At 44.8% G+C, this 23,946-nt stretch overlaps 1 protein-coding gene across 3 annotated transcripts in view; it reads right to left on the reverse strand.

The window, feature by feature from the left end:
- The window catches only part of NCALD (neurocalcin delta), a 119,785-nt gene that overhangs the window by 45,533 nt on the left and 50,306 nt on the right, over positions 1–23,946 (reverse strand). The window contains exon 1 of one of the 3 annotated variants that reach the window (XM_010709184.3): positions 4,394–4,555. The exons of 1 other annotated variant lie outside the window; for it this stretch is intronic. The gene's annotated coding sequence lies outside the window, so the exon portion shown is untranslated. Of the gene's footprint in view, positions 1–4,393; positions 4,556–23,946 lie in introns of those variants that run through there. One more of the 3 variants, XM_003205205.4, reaches the window with a different exon arrangement.

Raw genomic sequence — 23,946 nt, forward strand, 5'->3', positions numbered from 1 at the left:
CAAGGATCAAATTGGCCTAATTACATCATCTCTAACAAAAATACTTTCCAACTTTGTGATGATGCCATGCAGCTCCTGTCCTCCACTCACGTCACACACACCAGGTGCAGGTGACAGGATGTGCATCATCCAAATTCAAGTGATGGGGCAGGTATCCTCCTTTGTACCAGCACTGTGTGGCCCTTGGCATGTCAGAAGGGAATGCAGGGACTGTCTTAGCAAAACCCCAAGGGATGTATAAGGAGAAGGAAGTACTAAACACACCTCACACTCAGAAACTGCCTTCTGCTGACTTTGCTCTGCGTATCGCAAGCTCTGCTCCACACACCAGCATCCCATGTACTGGCAAGGTGGTGGGAAGAACTTGCCATGGTTGATTCTCTCCCTAAGGGTGTTTGTTTCCTGAAGAATAGGAGGGGATTGCTCAACATAAGCCCAACTAAAAAGAGAGGTCGTGCTTGTTTCCAGCCAAGTTACCTATAAACCAAATATTATAATAAGCATGATCAATGAACCCTTAAGAATTGCCAATGCAATTAAAACATTGTGAACAAGTACAGCAAAACGTCCCAAACGTTCAAAAGAAGAGCAGAATTAAGCCAAGCTCTGTCTTCTGCTCCTTCCAGTGAGAGGAGGTACTGCTAAGAATTTCAGGCTTCGGACAAATTCAAAACAGCATTCAGCCCAAACTACAAGCTTCTTGGCTTTTCTGGGTATAAATCAAATCCTTACGTTATCTCAGTGTCATTCTGTGGCTGCAAGCAATTCATCAGCTCCCAGCACAGCCAGACTGAAATTCATTTAACAGGCTCTGAGCACTTCAGCTCTCCGTGATTGGATGTTTCTGTGGAAATGAATCTCACAAACAAAAAAAATCCCAAAGATCGGCAGAAAGTCAACAGTGCCTTGGGACCGCAAAATGCAGCACTTTAGAACTTGGAGCCCACCTCTGGGATTCCAGTGTTTGGTGAAGCTGTAAAAAGGGCAGTGCTCCTTCACAGTGCTCCCTCTGGGAAATATCGCATTCAGCAATTCCTGAATTACAGTTTCTAATTATATTTTCATACTGTAATGCTGTCTGAAATGCAAATCTGATGACAGAATAATTCGATCCATGTAAAATAATTACAAAATTACTGTTTCTCAAACCTCAACCCGTACTCCCTGCCATTTAAGAAGATAAATTTAACAGCAGCAAAAGTACAGCCAAAACATATTAAATTTTTCAAACTGTTATCTGACTCTAACTGTCTGCATAGACTTTGGCTCACCATGGAAGATTGCTTCTAAAATATGGCTACCAACAACATTCCGGAGTGAGGATTTCTGTGCTTGGACCCAACAATGAGGTCAACTTTTATTTTGCATTTGGAGTACCACACGCATGGCATCTGGCTTTAATTGGAAAAGCAACTGTTGATTAAAGTGTCAACTCCCTACTACTGCTCAGTTATCATTTAAACCAGTTGTTGTTAAAGTTGATGCAGGACATTAAATTAGCAGAACGTGATGATTTTTAGCAGCGTAGAAACCAGCTTCTGCAAGATGTAACTTAAGAGACTGAAACCCAATACAGTTGCAGCAGTTCCCACTGTTTGACAATTCCCCCATAGGGGGAATTCAATTCCCCAAGGAAATGCTGCCTTGAGTAGCAGCTGGGACCTTTAAGGTGACAGCAGAAATCACCTTCTGTATGAGAAACAGAGGAAGGAGTCAGTGCGCTGCACTGCAGGGATTATTTTTTGTAGGTTTTCTTATGCTTCTAGCCTAAATTTAGATTGTCATTGACCATCAGCTCAACCAGATCAAGGTAGAGCACACTAAAGGCTCGAGTGCATTATTATTACTAGGCTGGAGGCATCAACAGCTTGAGTCTGTTATTAATTCCCCTGACTGCATTCAGTTGCGAGAGAAGTGACTCAGGGAGAGCTCAGCCTTGCTCTCAGCCAGTCTCACCTAGGTGAAGGGCTCCAGCTCCTGAGTAATTAGTGGGCTGCTCAGCCCTTCTTGTGGATAAAGGGACTGTGGAGGAGATGCTGTCCTCCACCTCTACATGCAAGGGAGTGACACCTGCAAGTGGCAAGGCTGACAGGAGCTATGGAGTCTATTGGGTGTCCCCAGAAGCAGGTGAGATGCCACCAATCCCTCGCACATGCCATTTATTTTTTATTTATATTGGAGGATTTCAAGCCCAAGGAAGCTGGTGATTCTAGGGCCATGGCACTCAGCAGAAGAAAAGGGGTGGGCTGCAGCCCCCTTCTTGCTCCTCAGTGATGGGAAGCAGGCAGGGACCCAAAGACTGCTTGGTCTTTTCTCACAGTGGGTGAAGGGCTCACTGTTCTGCTTGCTGGGAATTTCATACCCTTCTGAGATAAAACCCAAGCATTTGATGAAAGGGTTTGTATAGAGCTGACCAACAAAACAAGAGCACAAAATTACCAGGAAGAAGTACATGGACCAGGGAGCGTTCTCACACAGATCCCTTCCCGTCCTCTGAGCAGAGATCCAATGCCACAAGCTTTCTCCTTGCTGTCCCTGCCATGCCTGCTCTGAGGCTCAAAGAGGGTGGCAGGATGTCCAGAGCCCACAGGACCCAGTGAGAGGGGACAGAGCTGCTTACTCTGCCAGGCAGGATGCATCCCTCTCATCATATGGGTGGCAGTTCATCATCCTTGGGGAAACTAAAGAAAGATATGCCTGTCAAACTGGAGATGATGAACAATTTTTTAAAATATTTCTGATGAATATCACTTGAGCAAATGCTGCCTCCATTATTTTTCATTTTTTTGCAGACGTTTTTGGGGTGTCTGCAGGCAGGTGGAGGCACGGAGCATCCCTGTGGTGACCCAGGGCAGCCCAGCGGGCAGGGGCTGTCCCATCGTGATGGAGCTGTGCGGGTGCTGTCACTCCTTGTTAAACCCACTGCGAGGAAGGAGGGGGGACTTTGCATGCACTGACGCATGAGAAAAATGTATTAAACACAATTTCAAATATTTCAGTTGCCACAACATTGATAATTCGGACACAAGAGCTATATTGTAAGGAACAAACAGTCCCAAGCAAAATGGCTTAGAGGCTTCAGCTGCAATTATCCCTGTTGGTCTGTTAAGCGTGCCAAATGCAGTGAGATCCAGAGCACTAAGCCACAACTTTCCTTACAGAAGAGCTTTCAGTGTTAATCTCTGCCTTGGCTCCCTTTCTGAAACAATTACTTCTGCTGCACTTAGTAATATTAGGGTATTTTTTACGCCGTTTTTTCTTATCTTTTATTGTGCCGTGCTTTAAATATTTGTGCAGTTCTGTGGTCATTTCAGAGCGGCAGCCGCTTTAGAAAATCATTACCATTATCAATAAACCCTTTGAACTTTGGGAGGAAGGGAGCAGGAGTATTTAATTAGGGAAGATAAGAGCGGTCTAACATACTTTTCCAGGAAATAACGCACACGATGTTTCAGCTGTGATCTGTCCTCAAGGCGAATATGTGTGCTTGCACACAAACTCCGGCTGTGGCACCAAACTTCAGCAGCCCCGGAATCTCCTTCTGCAAACAGCCTCCTCCAAGCCAGCAGCGTAACACAGACACACAGCAAGATCTCTTCTTTTTAAAAAATGCCCAAATAGCATTTATTTTCCCATTACCATGGTGCTGTTCTTTTTTTAGCCATCCCAACCACCCGTAACCCACCATGGAATAATTATAAAAATAAAAATCCTTGCATGTGACAAAAAGCCTGTGTTACAACCACGCTGCTCTCTTGGCACATATTTCAGACACGCTCTCAGGAAGCTCTGGGTCCTTCCCTCTGTAAACATCATTGAGCCGAGCGCCGCATGCCCCCGGCCAAAGACAGAGACCCAGAGCAGTGTCCAGAGCCTGTGTGGACAGAGCCGGCTCACTGCTCCAGCTCAGGGACCCGGCAGTGAGCTGCTCCCCATGCACCTACTGCTGGCCTCCCGCTCCCTGCAAGCTGGGGACCAAACCGCTGGACGGTCAGTGTTAACAAACGCACAAGTTCTAACAGGAGTGTAAAGCTGTGATGCCCAGATCAACAACATAGCTAAGCATGATTTTTTTAACTCCCAAACGGATTCGCCTAGAATCGCTCACATTCATTTATATTCTGAAAGTGTCAAATGAGAACAATATTGTTTTATTCTGCTTTCACGGATCATTAATCTAAATCTAACTCTGCTTAGCAGTCTGCACGCAGAATTCGTGACTAGAAGCTGCTTTGCATCTATCTGATAGCACCGGGCTCGTTCATCACAACAAACTTCAGCCAAAACAAACAAGTGAAAAAACACCCTCACAATAAGCTGCTTTGCATCTTTTTTTTTTTTTTTACTTTTTTTCCTTAAAAATACCTGACGAGAAAACAAAGCAAATGGTTACCTCAGACTGCAGAAATGCAAGTTTTTAATAGTCCATGCTCTGGCAGCCCCTGAGAAACAGCAGCGGCAGCAGTGGCGGCGGCGGGGATAAATCCAGCATCCACTGGGTTCTCACACAGCTTTGGCTGCGCGGCTGAAACCACAGGCTCTGCCTCCAGCTGACGTCAAAGCGCTGTCACATGGCCAGATGAAAGCCAAGAGAGCACTGGTTGTCGTGGCAACCGCAGCACTGCTCTGAAATTATTTCAATAGGTCATCTGTCACACGGGGGGCACGTCTGAAGCATCGTGGGCGCCCCGACAGCCCAACGACCCCCATCCCAACCGGGGCTCACCTTCGAGAAAGCATGTCTCTTCCTCCCACATCCCTACATGCAGCAGAATAAGCCCAAGCAAAGGGGCACATGGGCGGGAATCCCCACACGGGGCACCTCTGTTTGTGTGGTCATTGGGATGTCCTGGAATGGGGATGAAGCACAGCCTACCACTGCCCGCCCCCAGCCCAGCTCCTAGCTTTGAGCTTGCCCCAAACCACCATGAAATACTTCTGGTTGGAGTGGCCAGAAGGATGGACAGACAGAGGGAAATGTGGGAAATCTTTCTTCCATACCATAAAGAGAAGCAATGATAAGGGCTCATGGGGTTATTGCAACAGAGAAAGGCGGAGCCAACTGTCTAAAATCTGTGCCTTAAGAAAATATGCTTCATTAATTGGAATATCACTGGCAGTCTAGAAGAACAAGGATAATAGAATGAATTTTTAAAATCAGCATATACTACATGTATCACATATAATAATTAAGCCACCATGGAAGGCATGTCAACTCACACCAGTTAAACTATACCATAACACACTTTCTTCACTAAATGCAGCTCTTGTACAACACTTGCACACATTTGACGACGATGTTTGTACAACACAACAGAAAGTTTGGGATCTTAGGTTAAAAAGAAATCTCTTAGTCTCCATCAGAATCATAGCATCATAAAATGATTTAGATTGGAAGGGATGTGAAAGATCACTGAGCTCCCCTGCGACCTGCCACTCACCAGGCAGAGCTTCCCAGGGCCCCATCCATCCTCGCCTCGAATGTTCCCAGGGATGGGAAATCCACAGTGTTATGTAGTGCATTGCGACCTAACTGCAATTCTGCCAAAAATGTGTGCACATGGGGGAGAATTTAAATGTTTTGGCTCTTTTAAACTCTATTTCACAAAGCTAGATGATATAACACATGCATTTTAACAGCACAAAACATTTCAACGGCATTTTTCTCATGTTGGGGGGAGGCTAGGCAGGGATGCCACTCGGACATACCGAGATGAAAGCAACAGCACTCATTCCTTGCAGGCCTAAAAATCCAGCTGAAAGTGGCAGAAAAGTGGATATTTGCTGACTTAGCTTCATTTTTCCATGCTAAACCCCCAATGCCAAATCTGTTTCTTTGGAGGTGTCAATCAGCCAAGTGAGCAGAAAGCTATGAGACATGGGCACTGGCTGGAAAAATGCATAAAAAAGATATTCAGGGACTGAAGAATGCTGAGGAACAAATGTGCTTTGTCCACATGGGACCACGTTCCTCATCTCGCTGCAGGAAATGCACTTTCACACAATAGATGGGCTGCTGGAGCTTCTCTGCATTATGTGCTGTATCTCACAACATATACATAGCTATCTAAAACTCCTGAAAATGTACATAGCCACCTATTACTAGTGGAAGCACCCTAATAGACAGACATCTGGATATATGACATAGCTTAAACCCAGTCACAGTACCGCTAAGTGAGACAAGATCCTGCTTTTCCTCCTGCTCTTGTTTTGGCTCTGCAGAGCTAACAATAGATAACATTTGTTTGCCCATAAACCAGAAGACACACAGAGAGCAGAAATACTATCTGACGTGGTCTTTGAACCCACAGAAGATCTCCCCCGGTGTCAGCCAGTGAGGCAGCCTCACTCTCAGAAGGGAGCCCCATCGTTTCAGCAGCTGGGAATTCACTTGATGTTTCTCTTACAATAACAATACTTAGAAAAGTGCTTTATCTTGGAGTCTTCCCTCAAATATCCATGACTTAAAAAACAAAACAAAACAAAACAAAAAAACCCAACCCAGCGAGCAGGCATGATTTTAATATACTACTTTAAAAAAACCTCTGTGTTTTTTGCTGGTGACTGCAGCTTGCTGCTTGAAAAGGGGTAATGTTTCCATTGGCATCAGAAGAACAGATAAAAAAGAGACAGCAAAATGTCGTCATATTGACTTTTGCTCTTGTAGAAAAATGGGGTGGAAAAAAAAACCCACAGGAAAAGACATTTTAGTTTTCATACAGCTGACATGGCACTGCAGGCAAAGAGGGGTTTGAAAGAAAAGCAGTCAGCACAAGTGGCTCAGCTCGCCCCATTCACTGAAGGTGGCCCAGAGAAAGAATTATTGTTCGAATCAAATCAGGTGGAAGATGGTTTCCCAGGAATGCAGCACTGTAAGAAAATCCTATGCTCTCCATACATGTGCCAGGGCTCTTAGTATCATTAATTCCTGCTCCCAGGGATTGTAAGCAGTTCCTCATCCAGGAGCAGTAACTTTGGGTTCCCATGCAACAACCTGGAGCAGATCTGGAGGTGTATGGACGGGCAGCAATCATTCCTCCCCCTGCAAACACCTTGGGTGTGTGCTGCACAGGACTGCTGGAAGGCTCTTGCACAATGAATAATAGTAGCAAGTGTGCTGAACGGGAACCATCCACACAGGGATCCCAACTCACGGGCACTGAAGCACTAGGAGGCAAGTTCAAACACATGAGAGCAGATGAAAAGTGAAATAAATACTCCTTACTGGAAAAAAAAGCTCATCAACTAGTAATTGCAATCAGCACCTTTAAGGGACCATCCAGAAGGCTGACTGCTGCTGAACATGAATGCTTTTCATTAACTGATGTGTTTCAGTCATGTGCACTTGTTTTCTTTCTCATGTGCGGGCCACACTGAAAGAAAGCAGGGAAAAGCCATTTGGATCGGAAAAGAGTGGATTACTTGGCAACATGTGGGGGGAAAATCACTCTGGATCAAATAAAGCGCTTTGGGCAAAGTTATTTGGAGACTAAGGTCTTCATTTGAAGTGGGATTCAGCAAAGGGTTATGTGGGCAGGGGAGGCCACCATTGCATGCAATGCAGGCAGTGTGAGCTCCTAAGAAGCACTGCTCCCTCTGCTCTCAGGCCCAGCACAGCTCACCCATCACCCATTTCAATGGCTTAACCACACCTGGCTCACTTGGTCTCAATTTGTTGATTGCTTCAAATGCCCCATATTCTCAAATGAAGAATAACTGATTTGCTTTTTTTAAATTCTTTCCCTTCAGCTGAAAGTAATATTTCATATAGTGAGTTACTTCCTGAGCCCTCTTGCCAGGACCTTTGTGGTCTCTCAACAATATTTGCTGACTGTCTGCCCCTTCAGTGTCTCTTCCTTGCTGTGTGGAAGTCACATCTGAGCAGCCGAGATATTAAGATCCTGACCCAAAGTCATCTAAGCACACGGATAACCTTAGGTCGGCCGGAGCGTTACACGTGTGCTTAAGTATTTGCTGGAGGAGAGCCCAAATGCCTGACAGCCTTGTGGAAATCAACGGTGCACACAGCGATAGTGAGTGCAGAAAAACAAAGATACAGGGTAGAAATATCCTTTTGTTCCCAAATAAATCTTTCTTCAGTAGGGAGAAAATAACAGAAATCTGTAACAGGAATTCAGTCATCTGTATTTTTGTCCCACCTATACTGAAAAGGAACATTTCCAGCTTTTAAAAAAAATCTTTGCAACATTTATCTCAGTTGGCAAATGTTGTATGTTTTTTATTTTTTCTCATTTTTCTTTGCCAGTGCTTCCACTCCCTCATTTTCCTCCACTTTCTCTTCCCCCTGTCCTTGATCCACTGCCATCCACTCCTGTATAACTCATCTAAGTAGTTGCTGGTATTTAATTTGTCATAACTAACCACCAACCTGCACCTTCACATGGAAACACTACTATACAGCCTTGCTAAATTTACCAACATATAAATGGCCTGATTCTTAAGATTAATTTCAGAGCACTTTTGATATAGCATCTCAGTGCCCACGTTCAGGAATTCTGGTGTCACCTTAACCTTTCTGAAGACACCAGTACCCTGTCACAACACATCCCATTGCCCTGAGGATTTTAGAGGCAGATGAGCAGTGGGGAAACCTGTTTTCTCTTGTACAGGATGACAGTGTCTTTGCAGCTCAACCTTATGAGCATCTCTGCACACCAAACATGGGAAGAGCCCAGCTCTGGTGGCTGTTCAATCAGTGCTATGCACACTAGCTGTTCTGTGTTAGGCACTCATCAGATAACAGGGCCAAGGTAAATGTGAAAACAGAGAAAATGGAGGGATCTCAAGGAAGCAGTGTTATCCGGACATGAGTGAAAATCTCATCTGGATCAAATATAGATGTAGGGAACAGTTGCCTCTACTTGGTTTCTCTGCCAGTCTTGATCAGGACATCTCTGCATCCATCCCATCCAGACTGCTCAGTGCCTCCTCTGGCAGCTGGTCCAGGCTCCTTGCTTCCGGAAAGGTGTTTTCTAAATGGCCAGGCTTTGTCATGCCCTTGACTTCTTAATAGTGGACAGATAGATCTTCAAGCATATTGAAAAATTGAGGACAGAAATAATCCCTGGAGTTTCACTCTCAGAAATGGGAACACTCTGCTCCTTCATGCACTGTTGTTACGCAGCTTTTCTGGCAGCTTCTTCAGTAACTTTGTCCTCCACAGATAACGGAGAAAGGTTTCCTATTGTCTGTAACTGCAAAGAGATAGTAATGAAAGCATTTTTGGCATCAGTTTTCTGGCTTGCATGAGTTGTCTTTGCCTTTTCCTTGATAGTACACACTTTTCCACTTTCTGCATTTGATACCCACATGGTAAGTGGTGATAAATTTGTGATAAATGTCCTCAAGACAGGTGAAGGAGACAGAACGGGTATCATTCCATGGAATGTGGAAGATGCCTGCTACTTCAGCACCACCTCTGCCAAAGCAGATCCAGCAGCACTGACCAACTGCATCCCTTGGACAATCCTCATTTTTACCTTCATCAACACTCCTGGCTACCTGGGCAGGTCTCAGTACCAGCACTTCTCATGCATGTGCATGCCTCCCTCCTCCTGCTGTAAGACATGAGGACATCGGTTCTTCCAGTACCTGTGGTGCATGCCCACACTGCTTGTACATTATACAAGGAGCACTGAGGCCGCTTTGTTTTGCAGCCCAGAGCAGAGAACCTGAGGGGAGGCCCGATGGCGGCTGCAGCTCCTCACAGGGAGCGGAGGGGCAGCGCTGAGCTCTGCTCTGTGTGACAGTGCCAGGGCCCGAGGGAACGGCATGGAGCTGCGTCAGGGGAGGGGCGGGTGGGGGTCAGGGACAGGGTCTGCACCAGAGGGCGGTGGGCACGGAACGGGCTGCCCAGGGCAGTGGGCACGGCCCCGAGTGCCGGAGTTCAGGGAGCGTTTGCGCAGCGCTCTCAGACACCGGGTTTGGATTTGGGGTGGTCCTGTGAGGAGACAGGAGTTGGGCTCTGTCCTCGTGGGTCCCTTCCAACACAGGATAGTCTGAGATGATTCCAATAAAAGTAGGTGCGGGGTTGCTCTCGTACCGCAGGACCTGCAGCCACAGCACTGTCTGACTCTGCCAGAGGAGGTGGGCACACAGCAATGGCCACGACCACCTGCTGGGCCTCCCAGCTGGGCTCTGAACCTTGTGGTTGTTTATGTGAGCCTGAACATAAACGCAGGCTTGCAGAAGCCAACAAGATTTCTGTTGGCTTCGGTTTACTCTGGGGGCACATGTACAGAGAATTTGCAGACAGTTATGAACTCACTCTGCCCCCCATTTGAACTGACTGGAAGCTGCATGAAAATTGTTTACAAGGAAAAAAAATAACAAACACACACACATAAAGGAAACTAGGAAGGTAAGCACACTCAGACAGTATTTGGTTGCTGTAGTGCTCAAGTAAAATAGAGCCAACAAGTGCTTGCCAAAATCATGTAGAAATACCCCAAGAACAAAAGGAAGCAAGCTAGGAACAGCCAAATTCTGCTAAATCCAGTCAATCTTCTTATTCTTTTTTGTTTTTATCTTTTCCTAATATATGCTACATTTAGTGCTCTTATCTTTTCTAGTTAGGAACTAAAATTACGTCATACTTGAAGCTCAAGTGACAGACCTTATTGCATGAAGCACCTTTCTTTCCTTGCTGAGATGACGCTGTTCAGTCACAGCAGATGTCCCCAGCCTCCTCACAGGGAGTGATAACAAAGGCTGTTTTTCCACATTATCTTTGAGTGGGATAATGCAAGTCACCCAGCTGTGCTAAATCCCAGCAACCAAATGCAGCAAAACAAAACAAACTGGAGCAAACTTCAAGCTGTCACTGTAAGGCAAGGGGCATGGCTTTAGTGAACCAGATGACCAGCCCGGGCCAGTGCAGCCTCCATGACACATGCTGGCCTCGGTAGCAGTTGGAGTATCTATGAAGTCGTTGTCTTCTTCTTTTTCTTTTCTTTTTTTTTCTTTTTTTCTTTTTTCCTTTGAAGGGTGGATTCAAGTAGAAGTCTGACAGTTTATTAGTGCTGAAATCTCCAAACTGCTTAGAATCTAATTCTATTTGTGAGGAATAGGCAGTTTAGGAACAGGTTGAGTAATGGATTGACCCAAAACGCAGTTAACTTTGCAAAAGAAATTCACCCATGTAGATAAGTGCTGTGAGCTAGCGCAGTGAGACAACAATGAGGAGAGAAAGAAAGGTAGTTATTACTCAGAGGAGTGTTCAAATTAAAGATAACCTTGGTATGGTCCCAAAACTAATTAAATCCTTCATCTCTACTTCCAATAAGAGCAAATGACAGTGAATAGAAGGACAAAGACAAGGTAATTAGGTTCAGAATATGGAGATGAAAATTTTCAAATCTGAAATGAAATAATATTTGGAGGATTTTAATGTACTTGAATTGAAGAACCAGACGATTTATATTTCAGAATCACAGAACAATGGAAGAGCTGGCAAATGAAACAATAAATCTGGCAGCAAGTATTTTTAACTAATATTTCTACTTTGTGATACATTAAGGTGTCTGTAATAGAGAGATTCTAAATAATACTCACAAATAGGGGCCACTTTATCTGATCTACGCAGCATGCATAACATAAAATTTTAAGGGAAGAACAAACGCAGAAGAAGAAAATACAAGTTTGTATCTTTACTTTTACCACCTAGCTACTTAACACTGTTTCCTTCAGCTCTGGACAGTGTCTGAGCCAAAAATTGTTTTCTGGAAAGGCACAAGTGTATGGAGCAGAGGTCCTTACTAATCCCAAATACATGCTGCCTGTCCCACAGGTGCTTCCCTGTGGACATAAAAATAGGTGATAATGCATCTCCCCATGCACCCTACTGCTGGATTGATTAGACTCAGATCTGAAATTTTACTTCTTAAGGTAAGTGGAATGTTTGCCAAAGAACACTGATTCCTTGAAACTACAGTTCACTGTGGAGGGGAGGAACAGCTCAATTATTTGACTTCTCTTAACTTCTTGAAGTATTGTTTCTCTTGAAGCACTTTTTTTTTTCTGTCCTGGAAAAAGGCAGGAGAATTCATTCCTAAAAGGCAAAAGAAGTAAGTTCCATTAAGCTGGTAACTATTCACCATTTTCAAATGTTGTCATGGAACATTTCATAACTAGGCAATGCAAAAACAAAAACAGTATAAAATGACCCTGGATTCCTCTCCTGGAAATTCTGTGTTGGAAAATGAATTGGATGAGGGAGATTTTCACATTGCCAAGGGGCAAATTTTATTGGATTTCAAGTCTTTGGAGGATTAGCAACAATAAACATAGAGAGCATACTGAGGGTACACAGCAAAATCAGTGCCACCCTGACACTGACAGCAAGAGTGAGATGGAAGTAGTTGATCAAAAGAAGAGGGGAACGACAAAAGAAAAAGCAAAATGTCATTGTCTTGCCTTATGTTCATTTGCCTTTAATTTTGAAAAGAGCCAGCAAAGCAGACACGCTATTAGAAATCCATTACCAAAATGAAAACAATGCTAATGGTAACAGTGAAAGCTCCTAGAATCAGCAGAAACTGTAATTCCCACTACTTATTGAAATAAGCCCATTTTGCTATGAAAGGGGGCAAAGAAAATGAAATATGTATGTATTTCTCTGTATACACAGTGTCAAAGCAAACTCACTGTTATCTGATTATTGAAGAAGTATTATTTGGAGCTGGTGATTGAGTATTGCTGACAAAATGGATCCGTTTATATGGTGCTGCTCTGTCTATCTTCTTGTCCTGCATTACAATTTCAAAATCAGAAGTAATCTTCACTTAAAATAAATTGTGACCCAAGAGTGAGACCTGATTTCTTCTAGAGTCACAACTTATGCCTCCTGTATTCCCCACTGTAGTGACTCTAAACCCACTCCATGTCCGCTACAAACTTCTACTGCAAGGCGCCCAGGTCTCTCCCACAACTGCAGACAGCACCAAAACCCTTCCAGTTTTTCCAGTTTTGCTATTTCCAAACTGCTCCTAAATGGCCCCAAGGTCATTCCCAGGGCATCTAAGCAAGTTATACTCTAGCTTCAGCTTCCCTTCTACTCCACCTCAGCAGTTTGGGTCATGCTAGCTGGACCAGAAGTTATGCTGGTAGCAACCCTGGACTTCTTTATAAACAGTGTGGCCAGTTGAGTGGTAATTAAACTGATTAAACTGCGTGAGGAAGTTCTAAACTCTCCCTGCTCATACTTGGGTGAAAGATTGTTAATTTTGGTTTCTTCAAAAAGCTACTGGTTTTCACAAAACATGGAGGAACTTGGTCTCCTTGAATTTTCCATGCTTCTGCCAGTCAGACTGGATTTGGACAGCGATTTCAAAAGTTGCTTGGAGGGCAAGATGAATTGCAGAAAGGCTGAGGTTTGCACAGACCTCTGAATCCATCTGGTCCAATCCTCCTTGAGCAGGGACACTCACAGCAGCTTGCTCAGACCCGCATTCAGATGCCATTTGAAGATCTCCAGGGAAAAAGATGAATACACGCTAAGGAAGACAGCATGCTCAAAGAAATCCCAATTTGATTGGCAAATAGGGTAAAAGGAGCTATCTTCCTTTCCTGTTAATATCCAGTATAATGGGTCTCAAATGTGGTCCCCAGCCTGGTGTTCTGCCCATTAATAACTTTGCTGGAGCTGGGACTGACTCTCCTGGGATACACAAACCTCTTGAGATCCTGGATGTGGTACTCAGCCTGGTGTTCTGCCATCACAGTATTGAACAGGGCAGTTATTTTCATCAGTGTTACCAATAGAGACCCTGTTGCAGAAATGCAATACAACAGCAGCTCTCACTCTCTGCCAGTGCCTTCAACATGCAGAGCTAACTCTTTGCTCAGATAGTCCAGATATCATCAATAACAGGATGAAAGACTGTGGGAAGGAGCATGGCTGCTGCAGAGGGCATACTGTGTGACTGAAGCGATTCATACTTGAAGAACTGGGCTGCAGTGAGTATGGTGCCAGGGCCCAGGTGGGATGGGCTGGGGTCCCTAGCAAGACTCATCTCTCTTAAACAAGGAACCAGGGATATGAACAGACCCACACCTCAGGACAGGGTGAGTAAGAATGGCTTAGAAAACCTTGCAAATGTCAGTAATACTGCACTGTAATGCCTAATCCAGCAGCCCCAGCAGCCAGCATCAGCCTTCCCACTGACATTAAAAATGGTTTGATAAGGGCCTGAGTGACTAACTAGTATAATAGGGGCATATTTTCAAGAATAGGAAGGAAAAAAAGCCACAACTATATTCAATCTTCCTTCAGTAATTAACTTTATGATGTGTGTGTTATCACTAAGTGTTTTGCAAACATGCTGAGTCTGACAAAAGAGAATCAAAATTACCAAAAAATGTGCATCTGAACAGAGGTGAGGCTTGGAGAGAAAGGGCAACTGTTTCTGCAAAGTAAAATCATATTTAAAAAAAGTCACATGATGTGAACACAGCAGAAGTTGAACAAAATCTCATTGAAATCCTGATTTTGTAATCTCATTAGCCTGGAACTGGCATAACCACATCTTTTCATGACCTTCAAGTATTAGAGTTCTACAATAATGTTCTGAAATGGGATTTCACTGTATTAACTTGAAATATATTTAAATATATGTTTAATGACAGACCCTAAAGCCCACATCTAAAAGCTAGACAGGATCCAAGGCCAAGTGTCTCAGTCCTTGCTGCCATTCCAGACAGGCATCTGCAGGGAGCAATCTGCCCTTTCCTAATGCAGCTGCAGACATTCTGATGTCATCTGTGTCCTGTACCTGTTGACAAAATCTACAGAAACCAGGATGAGGAGGCCAGGGTCTCCAGAGTGACCCCATTGCAATGACTGTGATTTCAATTTGCTGCTGAAGAGTAACCAAGGAGTTTTGTGGCCACATGGTGCCAAGTGAAGGCTGCCATTAGTTTGCTTTTGCACTGGACTTCATGCTTCACTAGGAAATGATGATTTTCCTTGTGTGGTTTTGTTAAAAAATCACAGAATATAGCTACATTCTTATCAGGCCTTCATGACTGAGCAGATATCACATCTTTTGTATTCAGGAACCCTCACTGCTTTTTTTCTGTGCTGCAGCTACAGTCTGAAAAGCAGCTGGAGACCATTTTAGGGCTCTCTGACTTGCTCTGTGAGCACTTCTGCAACATCAGGCTATCAGTAGGATCTTCACCAGGCAATGTAGACTTACAATCCTTCACAAAAAAATGAGAGAACTATAATGCTGTGTGAAACTGCGTGAACACATCAGGAATACACGGTCTGTCTCTCATTTCTGAACTCCCATGTAAGTTTTCAAATCTTGACCTTGCCACTCCTGTGTTTCCTGACTATTGACTTCCCTGTACTTATTTCATTTACCTAAGCAGACAAGTATGGAAAGGAAATTAATAAAAATTTGCTCCTGATTTTTTTTTTTTCGTGAGCACAATGACAAGATTAAACAAATAGTTTTAATTAACTCGTCAACAAATAGAGAGACTCTCACAAATACAAAATTCTAAGGATTTCAGTGATCTAGGAGTATTTAAAAACTAACTAGGCATAAAATATACAGGTGATATTTAACAAATCTAACATATACATAAAGATAACATACAACATAAAGATGTATTTTACACAGTTTCCAGGTGTAGTGCTCAGGGCCATAAGTGAAAGCCCCAGAGATCAGCTTTCCTGGTGCTAGAGCTGCCCCTGCACCAGCAGAACTGGTAGAATGGAGTGGTCCATGGGGAGGTAAGGAGCCATGTCTATGCAGTGGGAGTGCTCCTGAGCCAAGAGGTGTCAGCATCCACACCATTTTGGATGGAAAGGGACCAAACCACACAAGCAGAAGTAAAAGTGCCAGGAAACACCCCTCTTGCACTGTGACACCCACTTAGCTAGAAATGCCTCAAGGACAACTACAGGTCTGAGGTCTTCTACACAGACAAGTCCATGTTGTCATCCTACTGGTGGCGTGGGCACCAGAAGGATGCTGAATGGAGGAATTACGGCATCCAGGAAACCTTTGACCGCATGTTTCCATGCGGGATGCTGCAGAGTGTGAATGGCAAAAACCCCAAACAGGGGCAGCCCAAGGGGAATTTTCAGGATCTAAATTGTGGATTTGGGTGTCCACTTCCCTGCTAGGGACTGCTTGAAGTGATGAATTCTTTAGGTGGGTTTGGATTCTGGCTTATGTATAAGTAGTGCCTTCTCATCTCTTTCCTTCCTGGGCAGCTCCTGGGAACAGACACCCAACAGATGCTAAAATTGGTGAGGAAAGGTCTCTGGAAAGGCTGATATGCATAAGGCCTATGTTATCTTCTCCAGGGATGTTTCAGAGGACATAGAGCAGTGTTTGTTTACATCTTTCTCTGCCTGGGAAATTCCCTTTCCCAGAGCAAGTCTTGTTACACCTGGAGTGTAAGAGGTGATGATCAGGAGGCAGACCATGTCCTCTGCCACCACTGGTATGAGGAGCTGTGGATCTGGGACACCATTTTGTCTGGCTGACGGAGGTTGTCAGAAGAATGTTCTCCCTTTCTCTCTATTTTTCAATAACAGCTTACGTTATAAAGGAAACACGCAAATGAAATAGATACTTTGAGTGGTATTAAACATGCATATATAAACACTGTATTTATAAGACAGATGCGCATTCAGCTGAATTACTTTTGACTGCATGTTACCCATATGCAGTTCTTACCTGTGTGACTACACAACACAACACAAAATAGACACAAAATCACTTGTTTTTACATTATTGTACCTCAGTCCACCTGTGTGATTCATAAAGTTGCCTCTAGGATTTCCTTCCAGAGGAGCCTCTGAATATTCATCTGCTGCGATGCAAAAACCAAAAGCCTTTGCAAAGCTCTTCCTGAGCATCACTCTAGGATTTTGTTCTGAAGAGGCCTGCAACGCCCTCGAGTGACCAGTTGGATTTCCCATCTTCACCATCAGGTGAACCTGATAGAGACCACTGTAAGAGAGCAAGGGATAGTGGCGCAGTGACAAAGAGGAACCACACATAGGACAAGAGGCCACAGACACACAGATTTCTCAGTAGAAAAGGACAGCAGCTGCCAGCTCAATGTTGGTGCTGACAACAAGAGAGAAATTACTCAAAAGAGGAAGTTGGCTCGTGCACAAGCAGAAACTGAACGAATAGTGTTTCTCATTTCCTAGAAACGTCACCTGTGGTTTTTGGTGGAGAGATAATGACAACATGGCTTGCACGTAGCACATCCTCATTCTGCTTTTTTTAGTTGGTAGGGAGTGGATGGCCTGCTGAGCAGTGTCTCTATAGATACAGCTACACTCTGATGCCTAACCCAACAGGCTGGGCATGGGTTATCTCATTTATCTGCTTTTCCATTGCCTCAGCATAGACCTGAGCAAGAAGCATGGCAGAGTCTATGCCAATGCAGCTCTAGTGTAATGGGACACCGGCTGACTTGGAGCCGCCCCATGAGGATGACTGCAGGGAGGAAGAAAAAGAGTAGGCTTCTGCAGTGCCGTGATTCAGATGCTTTAAATGTGAGCAACATAACATCTCCTCTTCTCTGGTATACAGGCTGGTGGGGTGGGTGGGGAGTCCTGATGCAGCGGCACTTTGGGAGATTTCATCTGCTCTTCAAAAGCATTTACAGCATGAACGTGCCTTGTCCTGGCTGCCTGAGTAAGAGACAAGGGCTGCTGGTGGGGGTCTGCACTTGTCCCAGTCAGGATGTGTGGGGAGAAATGAGAGATACCAGCAAAGCAAACATCGCCGTGTGTGTGTGCAGCATAAAAACAAGCATGTAAACAGAGCTTGTTCCAAAACAAACACCTGCAAAATAAACACAGAGTGGCCATGTCTTAACAAAACTGTTGCAGCAGCCACCACTAGCCCACAGCTGAGTCAATACCCACTCCTGCAGGTGTTAACCAAGCCAGAGACGCTTCCCTCCAGGAGCACCTGTGTCCCCCTGCACTGCCAGGGCTGCTGCAGGAGCTGGGAAAAACTTGGCCATTCTGGGGTGCTCTGGGTGCAAGTGCAGGGGCACAGCTGGGTCCTGGGCCACAGCCCAGCTCTGTTGAGGCTGGTACATAGGGCACTATTTTCCTCCAGCACAATGCTGACCCTATTCTGCAGACATCACCACAGCAATGATCCAGACCAGATCCCTTCTTTCTTCCCTTTAAAGACTTATTCCATTGTATGTTTCATGCCATGCTGGGGTTGGAAAGAGTCTGCCTGCTCTGAGCTCATACAACAGCATGCAGTCAGATCCCTCCCCTCTTACAACCCAAATCCCAATGCCAAGACCTGGCTTGGCCTCCTCATTCCCCTCCATCCCTCTTCCTTCCTTCAGAGACACAACATGAGGTGAGAAATTCTCTCCTCAGTCCCTGATCAAAAAGCCAGCACTCAAAATGTATACCAAAGTATGCTCTACAATGACTGAAAGCAGCCCTGCAAAGAAGAACCGGGATACTGGTTGATGAAAAATAGGACATGAATGTGCCACAGATGTGTTCTTCCAGCCCAGAAGGCCACCTGTATCCTGGGTTACATCAAAAGCAGCATGGCCAGCAGGGAAAGGGAGGTGATTGTTCCCCTCTGCTCTGCTCTCATGAGGTCCCATCTGAAGTACCATGTCCAGGCCTGGGGCCCCCAGCATAGAAAGGATATGGAACTGTTGGAGCAGGTCCAGAGGAGGCCACAAAGATGCTTAGAGGGATTGGAGCACCTCTCCTGCAGATGAGAGGATGAGAGCTTTGGGATTATTTACCTAGGGAAGAGAAGGCTCTGGGGAGACCTTGCAGTGGACTTCCAGTACCTAAGAAAGGAGGGATTCTTTGTCAGAGAATGTAGTGATAGAGCAAGGGTTTTAAGCTAAAAGAAGATTAAATTTAGATTAGATATACAGAAGAATTTATTCACGCAGAGGGTGGTGAGGCAGTGGCACAAGCTGCCCAGAGAAGCTGTGGATGCCTCGTTATGGGAGTGTTCAGAACCAGGCTGGATGGGGCTCTGGGCAGCCTGATGAGAGGTGTCCTTGCTCACAACGGGGGGCTGGAACTGGATGATCTTTAAGGCTCCTTCTGGCCATTCGGTGATTCTATAACTGTGCCCACACTTGCTTCAGTAGTGAGATTTCTGCTCCCATTCTTGCACTGGTGCTGCTCAAACTGCAACCAGTTCATGATTTCCTATCTGAATCTTCTCCAAAGTTCAGAAAATACTTCTGAATCTTCTCTATCTCTTGCAGATAGCTCCCTACCATCTTTGGGTTGGGGCAGTTGGTGTCCTGCCATGCCCTCCTCCAGCCTCTGTGGGGGTTCCTGGTGGGACATGGTGTCTGTGGTCCAAGCAACACATCATGCAAAAAAACCCCACCAAAAAACAGAGAAAATTTGTTTGCATGGCACCCATGTTCCATAAGTGATAGGCAATTTCACTGTTACTTCTCCTGCTTATGGACTCTCTTGAGAAGAGGGACCTTCGTGGTGAAGTGCCCTGTAAGCTGAGCACCAGAAACAACTGGGTTTTCTGCTTCCAAAAATCAGAACAAAGTACCCAAACCTTTGTCATGGGGTGAATCACAAGCTGCAGCAGACAGCTGAGAAAGAGACTGCTCTGTATTATGGTTTATATTATAAACCTTACATCTTGGCCAAGGTCTGTACAAGTGCTCGTGAGATCAGCCACAGATAGCAAAGCCAGGGACCACCTCTGCAGTGGCTTTTAAAAAGAAGAGCTCTCCCTGTCCTCTATCTGCTCTACATCTAATGGACTGACTGCTCTAAAAAGAAGCTTTACAGAAGATGCTATTATAAAAGGAAGAATTTACTTTATCGTCACAGAATTACATATTATATCTCACTATTTCCTAACTCCTAAAGTATTTCTGGTTTATGGTTGGGCACTCGCACTGTAAATCAAGATGCAAGAAGTTTCCTTTTCATGGCAACCTCTCCAGCTCCATACCCTTTTGGCAAGCAAAGCACAAGGGCCTGCCAACCCGCTTCTTCTTTTCATATCTCGTGGCTATTTAGCAGCAGTAACTCATGTTAATGAGGTTGTACGTTTGCTCATTCCCTTAAAAAGTAACACCAGTTCTCTCAGATTGCCCCTCATCTCTGTGCAGATGCTGCATAGTCCAGAAGCAGAACGAATGAGTTTGTTCACATAACTTGGCCACTGCTGCAGATGTTTCTGCCTTTGGATGGTTGGTTTACTTAGCAGCTATCCTGTGTTATGAAATAATATGACATTAAAGTTCAGCCACATCTAATACTCAAAATCCTCTGTCACGTTAGCTCTTATGGTATGGATTGCTGAATTACAGCCATTGCCAAAATTGGTTCTAAATTAAGCTGATTTATATGCAGGAACTGTCCCTGTTTAAGAGACGGTGAGGTTGATACAGCTTTTTTTGCTGTTATCAAATTCTCAGGGCTTACGATTAATTTGCTAAATCAAACATGGTGATCAAATTCACTCAGATGGTTCATCTCCTTTTGGTCTAAAGAAACCAAAGCTTTGTACACCTGAAAATAAACACCAAAGTGTGCTTGCTGCTCCAGCCAGATGGAGTTATTGGCAGTACCATGGTTCAATAAACTTGGTGTAATTAAAATGAACATTCTGCTCAATCTGCATTGCATACTGGAGGTGCACTGCTCTATTTATTTTGTAAAATTATTCAATTTAATTAAGAACAGAAAAGTGCAATATTAAAGCAACTTTAGCATTTGTGCAATGAAGCAAGAATGATTTTTCCTTTCTGGAGAAGACCACACAACATGAGTCTCTCTCCAGCCGGACACTTGTTTGCTTTCACAGCCACCAGCTGAAGCTGTTTTCATCATCAGGAAAACTATGGGTATATCCAGGAGGCAGGACTGATCTGGGACCACCCCCTTTCATGGATTGTCTTCCTGGCTTTTATAGAGCAGATGAGATACCCTCTAAGGAAGGAGTTTTTCCTTGGGCTCTTATCAAAAGACTTTACAGAACTTCCAGTACTTAAAGGAAGCTTATAAACAGGAGAGACACTGACTTTCTACATGGGCAGACAGTGATTGGACAAAGGAGAATGGTTTCAAACTAAAAGAGGGGAGATCTAGATTGGCTATAAGAAAGGAAATTTTTTCTTGAGAGGGTGGTGAGGCACTGGCACAGGATGCCCAGAGAGGCTGTGGATGCCCCATCCCTGGAGCCATTCAAGGCCAGGCTGGATGGGGCCCTGGCAGCCTGATCTGGTGAGTGGCAACCCTGCCCATAGCAGGGAGGTGGATCTGGCTGGGCTTTATTGTCTCTTCCAACCCATGCGATTCTATGATTCTGCAATTCTATGATTCTGTGATTCTGTGATTTACAGTATGTGGTGGCACCACTCAAGGAGGTGCTCAGGCCTGCCCCTATCTTGTGTGCAGTGCCACCTCTGAAAACCATAGGTCCATCTGTCAGGAGAGAGAAACAAGACACTGTCAAGAAGCAGAAGAGAAAGCACAGGCAGTACTCTGGTATGGTAAAGGAAGAAAAGGAAGAAAAGTTTCAAGCACCTCATGGAGAGGTGCTCGCTTGGGCACTCTGTGCTCATGATCACTCATGATGCTGCCAGAGCTGTGCAGACCTCCCACAGCACCAGGCATTTGTGTACAAAGAGAAGCCTTTTCTCATTCTTCAAAAATCTGTATTTAAAAAATGAAGACTATATTCTTCACGCTCCATGTCACAAGCCAACTTCCTCCAGTAGAATGTGATGTACAGGTTGGCTTTTCTATTATCATCCATTACAGAAATTTTTCTTCCAAAGCTTCTGGGAATTGTCACTATTGGAGACAGGTTCTGAGTTAAAAATACTCAGTTTGAAGCCATCTTCTGATTCCTGTCTTCCTACCAGTTTGTGTTTGTTTTAAATAAATACAAACTGTTATCTATAAATAATGGACAGAGTAAAAAGATCTTGAGAGGAACCTAAATTCAGCATCCTTAATGTCTGTGAGTTTCTACTGCAGTCTCACTTTGGTTCTGATGGAGAGTTTCTGTTTCTCATTTAGTTGGGGTTTTTGAACAGTAGTATCATATAATATGTCATCTGTTTACTGTAATGGGAACCAAATGTAAATATTGAGAAATCTGATAAACAATACTGCAAATTCAGTGTGCAGCAAGTAGACATCTGAAAGCAAATCCTGAACAGCATTCCTGTTTTCAGGGAAGGTTGGAATTCACCCGTGGAAATTAGAACATTCATACCCAGGCTTAATCCAGGCCACAAAGCTTAACAGAGGGCAGAGAGGGGAGAAACAGCTTTCGTGTCTGAATTTATGACTTAAAGATGCTGCTGAGACACTGAGATGTAACATGGATGAGCAGTGGCAGAGAAGTCTGAAACTGTTTGAATTCTTGCTGTGCCCTTTGGCCTGATGTGTTTGGGCTGTTAGAGAATGTGTGTGACTGCAGGGAGAGGGAAATGTCAGTGTGAGCTTCTGGACAAACCTTTGCTTGGGCTTCTTTCTTGCTGGAGGCTGAAAGGGACAATAGGAAGGGTCTGGGGTTTACTTTTGCTTTTGCACTGCTGCCTTGCAACCCCACATTGCTGACCTCCTGGACTAGTCCTGCAGCAAAGAAGTCTCATTTTACTGATGACTGAAGTAATGAAGTGATTGTAAACACTTACATTAGAGAGAATTGCCATCAGAAACAAGACAGCCCTGTCTTTTTACCTTAAAGGAGACAGGTTGAAATTCGTTTTGTAAACAGGGAAATCATTGTGAAACCTCCTTAACAGTGTGGGAATACAGGGAGATTTGCCATCATTCACCGGTGGTGGGAATCTGCAGTTGGAGCATCTCTTTTAGTCTCTGAAACATAGAAATAGAGGTTGCTTTGTCTGACCTGTGAGCCCAGCACCGCCAAGGTGACAGTGACAGCCTGGGCAGACCCCTGGAGCAATGGCGTCTAAACCAGTACTGAAATGCCAGACGGAGAACCACAGAGCATGAGGTTATCCTTCAGCACTGATGGACAAGCAGCAGCCTGATCCATCCGAGGGGCTGTACTTGAGCTCCCACGCTGCTTACAGGGAAGGAAGAGGGATTGCATCTCCTATCCAAAGACCTTGAATTAGAAGTTAGAAAGACAATCTTCACTGCTAATGAATTTGCCTGTGCTTTTGTTTCTATTCTGCTTAACTGACAAACTGGCTGATTCACTTACTCTGAAATATCCCACAAAGATTTACAGGGAATGAGAGCTCCAGCTCAGAGCCCTAGTGCTGCAATGTTATGTTTCTGTTATTGGTGCTGCAAGCTTCTGTTTTGGATAAACAGGCTTAAAGCTGTAAGCACTTAATGTGCCAGCGATAGGCTTGAGAGCAATGCTTCATTAAAGAGAAGGAGCAGAGCTCACAGCTCACCTCCCCTCTTCCCTTGGCTTCCACCGTGCAAGGATGTACCTCCATGATACAGAAACATGCTGATTAACACCAAGGCAAACACTCACCACCATGTGAGATGAAAGAATGGGTTTCTTAGTCCCTGGGGTCTAAGAAAGCACAATGCAGGATGAGCCCCTCCTCAATCTTGAGCAAGCTGTGCAATCTGGGACATAAAGCAAAGTATCTACAAGACTGAATCACAGAATCACTGCCTGCTGTGGCCGGCAGGGCCCTATGTGCCCCTCTGGTCCACCCCTGCTCCAGCAGGGGGCCCAGGCCCATGGCCAGGCCCATGGCCAGGCAGCTTCTCCATCCCCAGGGAGGAGACCCCACAGCTTCTGGGCAACCTGTGCCAGTGCTCCGGCACCGCACAGCACAGCAGAGCTGCCTGGTGCTCAGAGGGAGCCCCTGTGCTCCAGTTGGTGGCCTCCTGTTCTGGCACTGGGCACCACTGAAAGTAGCATCAGTGAGTCCTCTTAGAACCAGGTATTCAGGTTT

Source organism: Meleagris gallopavo, chromosome 3 (assembly GCF_000146605.3).
Source record: "Meleagris gallopavo isolate NT-WF06-2002-E0010 breed Aviagen turkey brand Nicholas breeding stock chromosome 3, Turkey_5.1, whole genome shotgun sequence".
In the NCBI taxonomy this organism is placed as follows: domain Eukaryota; kingdom Metazoa; phylum Chordata; class Aves; order Galliformes; family Phasianidae; genus Meleagris; species Meleagris gallopavo.